We start from the raw sequence: 10,003 nt of genomic DNA on the forward strand, positions 1-10,003 counted from the left end.
TTTCTCCATAGAGGAGGTGTGGAACATATCATAAACCCAAATGCTAGTTGCTCCTTGAATTAAGAGATACACATGAATTATTCTTTTCTGTCCTAAATATACTTTATAATATGAGCATTTTGTCTGTTTATTCATTTCTAGATACTGCATTTAAGGATTTTAAGAATATTTTTAATGTATATAACAGCCATTATCTTGATAAACAATTTTCAGTTATCAGTTAAGAATAAGAATTATCAATGATTATCTCAAACTCAAGAAAAAAGACATTTAACACTTGTTTTTAAAACCACTCTCGCTAAATGAGTAAAAACGTTAATTTATAAAACTTTAACAATGATTAAATTTCTTCATTATGTTTCGTTGGCAAATCAATGTTAATCCAATACCTATTCCTTTCGAAAGTGTAAAATACATGTTGTACACGTGTTAACACGATTGAATAACCATCCCAATCTCAGCTACTAATTAACAACCAAAACATGTTAAACTGTTAATACACGTGATTCATTTTTCACTTGTATTCAATCTCTTTGTTTTAGTTTTTGTTGCCGAACCCAGGTCAATCCACTACTTTTTAGTTGGATAGTATGAAAGGCCTGCTGCATATGTGATATGTCAAACTCTCCAACATGTAAAGCTACTTCTCAACAACCAAAAAGTGTCAAACTTTTAATGCTAGTGACGCATTGCCATTTTTATTATTAACTTACGAATGAAATGTTACCAGCTGTTTTACTTTACAGTAAAGTCTAATGAAGGGTCAATATCTTAACCATTTCTCATTCTTTTTAAAGTATGATTATGAAAACTCATTTTGATAGAAGGAAAATATGAGGGTTTTATTAAAATCTAAAAATATCAAATAAACAATCAAGATATATATCTATGAAAATTATGCCCTTGTAGCATACTTGTACAAAAAGCATTTAAAAGCGTTGTTTTAACCACTATTGAAATAAATTAAAATAAAATAAATTATTTCAATAGTGGTTGCGAATGCATTTCATTAGGACAATCGCTTTGCAGCCACTATTGAAATACAACAACTATTGAAATAAAATATTTCAATAGTGGTTAAGGATGCATTTCATTTGAAGAATCACTTTGCGAGCACTATTGAAATACAACCACTATTGAAATAAATTATTTAAATAGTAATTGGGGATGTATTCCATTTAAGAGATCAACGTACAGACACTGTTGTAGTACAACTACTAAAAAAATATTTTTTCAATCGTAGCTTAGAATGAATTTCGTCATAAATACTACTTTGAAAATTGATATTTTTCACCTTTCTCTTTGTACAGAAATATCATTATCTCTGAATATTGTAAATTATTTGTACAAGAGTGAACATCTTGTAAATTGCCAGAACTTTTATTCAAACCCCCTGTATATTGAATGATTATTTATTGATAAATATTATTATATAAACCAGCATTGAGAAAATTATTTAAATAGTGGTTGGGGGTGTACTGCATGACGACCACTATTGAAATATATTATTTCAATAGTGGTTGGGGATGCGTTTCCTTTTAACCACAATTGAAATAATATATTTCAACAGTGGTTGTATTTAGATAGTCAGGTTGCTTAGTGATTCTAATGATGAAATAATTCCTCAACCACTATCTGAATAAATTATCTCAATGATGATATATATAATAACATTTATTTATAACAAAATATTGAATTATTATTTGCAAATTGATACTTATAATGAAATACATCCACGACCTATATTAAAATAAATTTATCATAAATATGATTTGTATAATGAAATTTATTCCCAACACAGCAGTTATTCTTATAATAAAATACATCTATAACCACCAATACGATATTATATTTCAAAAAAGACAATTATAATGATATGAATTATGTTATAAAATATTTTAAATTGTTGTTGTATTTCAATAGTAGTTGCAAATTATTTCTCATAATAAACTTCATAACCAACCACCATTGAAGTAATTTATTTCAATAGTGGTCGTAATTAAATTCATCGAATTCATTGAAATAATATATTTTAATAGTGATGCTTATAATAACATGTAAACATATTTTACAATATTCATAGAGCATGATATATCTTAAGAAAGAAAAAGGTGAAGAAAAGAATATGAAAACAATTGGTTATTTCTGCACAACAGTGAAAATCCTAAGATAAGTACGTTAGATTCATAGTCTCGATTATTATTACCGCAAATATGTCTTAAAAACCTTTATTATAAATTTGAAATTGTTTGTTAGATAAAAACAATTTTATGTGCATGTTTATATGCGAGAATTGGTTATTCATTTCTGCACACCAGTGACAATCGTAACATTATACCATAATTTTTTGGTCTCGGTTATTAATACCGTAAAATATGCAGGTCTATAACACCTACATTGTGAATTTAAAATTGTTCATTAGATAAAGTGTTTCTTGCATTTCAAAATAGTTTGCAAAAACGATGTACAACTTCTTTCTTTCCAAATGATTAAAAAGTAATATTCATAAAAAGTTCATTCTCGTCTACGATTAAAAAAAATAAATTAAACATTAGTCTTCAAAAGTGTCTGTAAAGTGATTCTTATAATGAAATGCATCCCTAACTACTATTGAAATAATTACTTCGATAGTAGTTGTATTTCAATAGTGCTTGTAATGAAATACATCCCCAACCACAATTGAAATTATAATTTATTTCAATAGAGGTTTTATTTCAATAGTGTTTGCAAAGTGATTCTTCTAATGAAATACATTCCCAACCACTATTGAAATACTTTATTTCAATAGTGGTTTCTTTCAATAGTGGTTGCAACAAAGCATCGATACGGAACCGAAGAAAATATAGTTCAAATTCTTTTAACATAACAATTGCCTGTGCAATCAAAAGCTTCTCCATGTCTTTCTCAAATATATTTCGACATTTCGATGGTGATTGATCTTTCCTTTTACTTAGAGTGCACAGACGGGGAAAAAGTCATTTCATTACTGTTCAAATGACTAAAAACTGTTTTCGAAATCGATCCTTTTTGCAACAACCAATATTTTTAGTAGGCTCCACGGACCATTGCATTGCCATTTAATGTATCTAAAATAAAAGCATTTTGCAGTCAAAATGGATGTTTCGGTGAGTTAACTTAAGAAATGAAGATAATAATTTTTCTATTGATCGACGTATCAAAGAAAAAATTGGCCGGAAAACGTTTTCCTGTCAATTTTTTCTTTGATAAGTCGATCAGTAGAAAAATTATTATCTTCATTTCTTATCATTTAATAAAACATTTTTGAAATAAATGATCAATAAATTGATCAAAAATGTAAATAATGTAAAAGAAGCGGCGCGTATGAATACAAAACAACAACAGCAACAATATTCAAAATGGATGCGCCTTCAGCTGATGCAGAGCTATTTAGCTGAATTAAATGGATTAAACACAAATAGTGATTTAAAATCTGAACCGGCCGAATTGAAAACGAAAGGAAAATACATGCGATAGCTTCTGATATTATTCACTGTGCAGAAAAACTCGTAATAAAACTAGTGTTCATGTGAGATCGCTGGAATATGCAACTGGACATAACCATCCAAGGAGAGGCAATCGTGAACAAAAATAGTTGATATTTCGACAAAGAATAGTATGTATAAGCGACATTTGTAAACGTTGTGGTAAGTAGATAGCCAATGGTGTACTTAAATGGTTAATCTGCCGCTTGGAATGCACCGAAGGAGTTCTTTCATTACTCATAGCTTTTCTTTGCGATGACTATTCTAATGAACGATCATGTACGTGTGTAAATTTAAAAAAATATTGTTACCAAATTTGAACAGCAGTGTTACCGTGAAAATGTATAGGCTTAGCCCTATATGTTCGTTTTAATATTCCTGGAAAAGGAAAAGCCAGCCTCGCTGGAAATGTTGATTGATCTCAAGCAGACGAAATCCCCGTTCTAGAAATAGTGTTAGATCAGAACAGTTGCGAATTAGGACAGTACATACTGGGTAAAATGACCAACGAAACATAACCTTTTAATACTTATAACAAGGTTAGTCAATAAATTGAGGACAAATTTCATTGACCGAGATTTAAAAGGAAAATATTATTAACAATTGCAACCTGGCCTATTTTTCACGTGTTGAATGATTGGAAATGTATTAGATAAAGCATTTTATTCTTAACAGGGTGATAATAAAAACTTAGCTTGAACATATATCTTTTCTGGTTTCTTTCTTTAAAAATTGTCTCTAAACTTATCGATTTGTCGGTTACATAAATCATGAATATGGTATTTTTATTTTTTTTCTTCATTTTGATTTCCAGAAATCTTAACCTCAAAGGTACAAGGGTTTTCACCTAATAAAATTTCAACACCCCCCTCTTCAATAAACCCAATTTTTTTTTATCTTTTCACCCATGATACCAAAAATATGCCATTAGCCTTCATTAGAGAATCATTGGGATATCATTAGGATAGACTACATTTTGTAGGAGGCAAAAACATGCGGTGAAAAAATCTCAAGTTATTCCAAAACATTACCAAATTTCTATTATTTGTCTAAATTTAGTGCGTTAATATTTCTAGGAAAGCAAAAAAAAAAGATTAGTTTCAATTTAATTAATTCAAGCTACCACTACGCAATGGAATAAAGGTATTAAGATATAATGTATATGTTTTTGTTTCAATGTAAATAGTAAATAGTAATATTTTTTTTACACTTTTAACAACAATGCTTTTAAATTTTTTTTTTCCAAATCTTGTGACAATTCGAATAATAGTTGGGCCTTCAGTATTTCAAGGTTAATCAATGCCCTCGGGAAATAAGATTTTTGAAGAGAATAAATATTCATATTTCCCTCAATATCATGCAATAGATTTATAATATTCATCTTTAACTTGATATGAAGAACAAAACTTACCAATTCTTACCTGTAAAACTTTACCTCAATATCTTCCATTGTCTACCCGTGATAGTAAAACCCACATTCACATTGTTCACGTAAAGATTTAAGTTACTTTAATATATTTATAGAAATATTATTTTCTTGATAGAATCCTTTTTTTAGATATCACATAAGTTCGTAATTCGGTAATTCAATCACTAAATCTACCCATATATAAGAGATTAAGATTAAAATACCGTTTTCTCCAGAGGACTAACATTAAAAACACAACAAGTAGTCTATAATAGGAACCATACACGAGTAAGACAATTCAAAAAAGTTCATGCTTTTTAATGATTTGATAATAACTGATTGGCATTGTCGCCAGGTTGAGAGACATTTGGTTTTCCACCGAAAGTACTACAATGTTCTGGGAAATGAAATTATTACGAGCATCATATCGACTTTTTTGTCAAGAGTTCAAGTAAGGTTGTTTTTAGTTGTTGAAAATTCTTGTAAATTGAATTAAAAGGTCATTAGATCATATTAAGAGGTCATTATATTAAATTAATAGGTTACAGGGGTCTTTCAACCTATTTTGTCAAAGATCTCATTTAGTCACATTAAAAGATCCCAAGTAATAGCAATACTAAGATATTCTGATATTTCTTTAGCAAAAAAATCATCAACACTTCAAATTTAATTTGAGACTAATGTCTAATGAGTATTTTGAATTCTTTTAATTCAGTCAATAATTTCTGAATACAATCTAGTCAATTTCTTAAACAGTTAATTTTAAATGGTATGCACATTAGATTTTCAAACCAATTATCATAAAACATATGAGAAATAATCCAATATAAATATGTCAGAGTTGAGATTTTTCATCAGTCTGATTTTTTTTATAATGAAAGGGAAACAACAATATGTACTTAATTCGATAAAAAGGGACATGATGGTCGTGGCCATTTTAAGACTGTATTGATTTCCTTTTAAAGAAGAGCTCTACATACAGTTGAAGGAAAATACTCAAATTTAAAATCTAACGTTTTCAGAGCCTTTTTTACTAAAAAATAAATCAAAGCTTAACAAATCATGTCTAAAAATTTGAGGTTGATCTGATTTATAGTTTGTTGATCACTCGGCCTTCTTAAACTAGCAACAAAGTATGCCACACCACGTGAATTTACATGCGTGGGATGCCCCTTAAGACACTGAGCCGGCAGGTGGTATCAAACACGAAAAAGTCATTCATGATAAAAAAAGTCATTTAAGGTGCAGTAACCTTATTATTTTGTAATGTAAGTTACAAATTTTATGCCACATCATAAAAACTCAAAATCATGATTTATTTCAACAGGTTGACCTCTCCTGGGATAAGTTCAGAATCAAACTGTTAATAAATAGCGAGTAATAAGTAAACCGCAAAAAATATTTCAAAAGCAAACAGAATGACCAAAATGAATCTTTATTTTGAAGTCAAATTATAAAACTCGATTGACATTTTTGTGTAAGTTAATACTCATATTTTTATATCAATGTCTGGTTAAGCATAGTGAATAATTGTCACCACTATTTGATTTCTAGTACATTTGGAATGCTCATTAATCAAAATAAATACCTGCTAAGACCAACTAAAATATAATATAAGAAGATATGATTCTAAAAACAAAATACGTTCTTTTTAAAGACGTATTTAGTTTTTTCATGTCCACAATCAATTGCTGAGAAATTCAAAGACGTTCACTTTAACTGACATTATAGTTAGCAACTAATATATGTGCACTTAAAAAAGCAAGCTGAGCTTAAAAAAGCTCGAAAAGAGTTTTTCTGGTCGATAAAACACTTCATGCCACATGTATAAGTACAGAAATATTGAAATTCTCTTATTGTTCTTGTAATTATACATCAATAGTGCCTCTGTAAAGTCAGAGATGTAAAGGATGGATACATATTTTTCATACCAGTATAATTGTATATAACACTCACTGTGGTAAATCTATACTACTATATTAAAATAATAGACTCGAATGTTTTAGCTTTAATACCGAGAAATCCGAAGAGTACTGTCATTTGTTTTACATATTTTAAACATTCTAGGCACTTGAAGATCACCAATTTGTTTTTATTTTTTTTCTCAATCAAGCTTCGCTAATTAATAATCAACGAAAATTCCTTTAGAAATCCGGAAATCATATGGATTTTTCTGATTTTACAATCTTGTGCATGCACATTACATTCACGCTAAATCACTGGGGGTTCTTTATAGTTTTTGTTTCCACAATATTACTTTTGCATGGATAAACCCAGAAACGATATTACAAATACGTGTAAATATTCATTGAAAATTTGTCATATACATATTCTGTTCATCAAAGGAAATACTAGCTGCAGGTCTGTAGCTCCCGGTCCCCAAAAATTTCCAATTCAAATATGGAAGATAGCTCGAACTCGGTGCATTTAATAAGAAAAATCACAATAGTTCCGAATGTCAGCTCGAATCGAGTGAAACATGTTGCTGGAAAAAGTGTTGAATTCTTCATTAATATGAATTAAATTTTTAGATGAAAGGTATTTACAGCCTCAAAACTGTTTATTATGGATAATTTGACTGTTATTTTCAATGCAGTTTCGTTAATTTTTTGCTACATTACGGGTATATGGGAGGCATTTTAAGTGTTGTGAAGGCCTGTGCCGAGACACAGTTAGATTATTCTAACTGCGGAGAGTGTAGTGAAATTAATAGCATTATTGTAGGCCTAAAGCATTTTTTATGTTAATGGCAACAATACGTTGTGTCGATATATCTATTTCGTAAATGTCCAATATCATATACAATCTCAACCCGTGCACGCACGGGTCAAAGTCTAGTATTTATTAAAAAATAATAATGAGCGAAATTAAAAACTATTGCATACTTTTAAAATCATTAGTGACAAGTAAGTTCTGACCCCATCTTGCACATAGCAACTTGCTGAATGCGCACTGGAATAATGCACTATGCAAATCCACTGAATATTTCAGAAACAAACAGACGGGCAAATATGACCAGAACCTTCAAATGTACAAACATTGGTTTACTGATAATTGTAAAAATAATGTTAAGTTTAATTAATATTTGTAATTGATGCACAACTGAACAAAATCCAAATTTTTAAACCTTCACAAGCACTTATAGAATGATGTAAGAGGCTGCAATATTTGTGGGAAGCTGGGTACGGGGATAAAACAGTTATAACGAAAGGAACATGGTCACAAAGGGGGCTGGATCTTAGTAAAAAGACTCTCTCTCTCTCTCTCTCTCTCTCTCTCTCTCTCTCTCTCTCTTGCCATTTAAAACGCAGTAACTGTTTCATTACTTTTCTTCCTCTCTTCTCTCAAACGTGGAAACAGTTTTATGTGTCTTCCTTCTTGGAGGATTTCTGTCACTTTTTTCCTCTTCAGTTGTATTTTGTGTTGTGGAGACAGGTTTTACTTATTAAAAATTTTCAGGTTGCCATTTATTCTCTACCTTTTGGTCACTTATTAGCAAAAATATTTTAGATTTAGATCACAACTTCTAATTAAACATAAATCCTTACTTTTGTACATGCATTCCATCTAACAGATTTAAGCAAAGATCAATACAATATGTAGTTTTCAATATTTTTATATTTTGTTATTTGTGGATAATGCGTAACAAAAATGTTAGGAAGAGTTTCGACACATTTGGGCAGCAGTATATTATATTTATGCTTTAATGAACAAATGAACAAAATTGAATTAACAGAAATAAACAAAAAATTCTCAAAACATCTTTCAGTATCTTAGACGATAACTTTCTGCGAGATTAAAATAAATTCTGTTTGTCTGGATTTCTAAAAATATATTCTATATTTTTAAATTTTAATAAAATAATGGTTTGAGTAACAAACTTGTTCTTTTCGTACGCAGTACGCATTTTAGCATAATCTTATTGAACAACAACAATCGCAAAAATTTAATGATAATAAATTGATCGAGACAAATGATTTGATAAACAATCAATAAGAAAGACTTCTTATAAACAGCAAACCAATTAGTAGTTTAAATTATTTTAAATTTTAATAAAATAATGGTTTGAGTGACAAACTTGTTCTTTTCGTACGCAGTACGCATTTTAGCATAATCTTATTGAACAACAACAATCGCAAAAATTTAATGATAATAAATTGATCGAGACAAATGATTTGATAAACAATCAATTATCAACAGCAAACCAATTAGTACTTTATGAAATTCAATCAACAATCTTTCAAAATTTTGAAAAAAAACAACATTGAAACAGGAAGCTTTATATTAAACATCTTGCGATGCATAAAAACAGTTTACAGACAATTGTTTTAGGTAACTTGATGGTCATCAAATTAACCATCTGATCTTTCCGAAATTTTCAGATATGATAGGTTCAGTTATAAAGTATAATTTATTAATGAAAAAAATCAAAATATTTTAGATTAAAAATTTGAATATTTTGCTATATCTGTATACAGAACTAATCTCTTTCGAAGATTAATATAGTCATCCAGCCGTCTTAACAAGACCATTGCAAAAAACTTCAAGATTATTTCTTAATAGAGAATTATTTCATGCTTGGAAATGCATGTCAAGTGTAACATATGATACATATGAAATAAGCGATAAAGGGTTAATATGAGTTTAAGTTGTTTTTCTTATCAATTGATAAGTTTTTTGTAATTAACCTATACAATTTAAAATTTTAGTAATGTAAAATATTAGATTCTCCAGCAAAATTATACCGATTTCTTCTTTATACACACCTTAAACTCTTTACGAAATAGTAAGAATGATTTTAGGTACGAATATCCTTATTTAAGATGTTCCTAAGATATATGTACAGTCGAGCTAAATCTTAAGATAAGTTCTAATTTGATATTAGATGTCCCTAACTTTTTTCCATTTTTTACGTACATGTAAGAACACTCTTGGGAATCTTTTGTAAACATGCTTGTCAGACGGTAATAGGTTTAATTTTCATAGAACTTACTGTAAGAATCAACATGTTTGCCGCAGAAAAATAAAGATTGACATCAATTGTTTATCGGAAAACCTATTATCTTTTGTGTATTTTCAATTTAACTAATTA

Source organism: Magallana gigas, chromosome 10, assembly GCF_963853765.1.
Source record: "Magallana gigas chromosome 10, xbMagGiga1.1, whole genome shotgun sequence".
Lineage (NCBI taxonomy): Eukaryota > Metazoa > Mollusca > Bivalvia > Ostreida > Ostreidae > Magallana > Magallana gigas.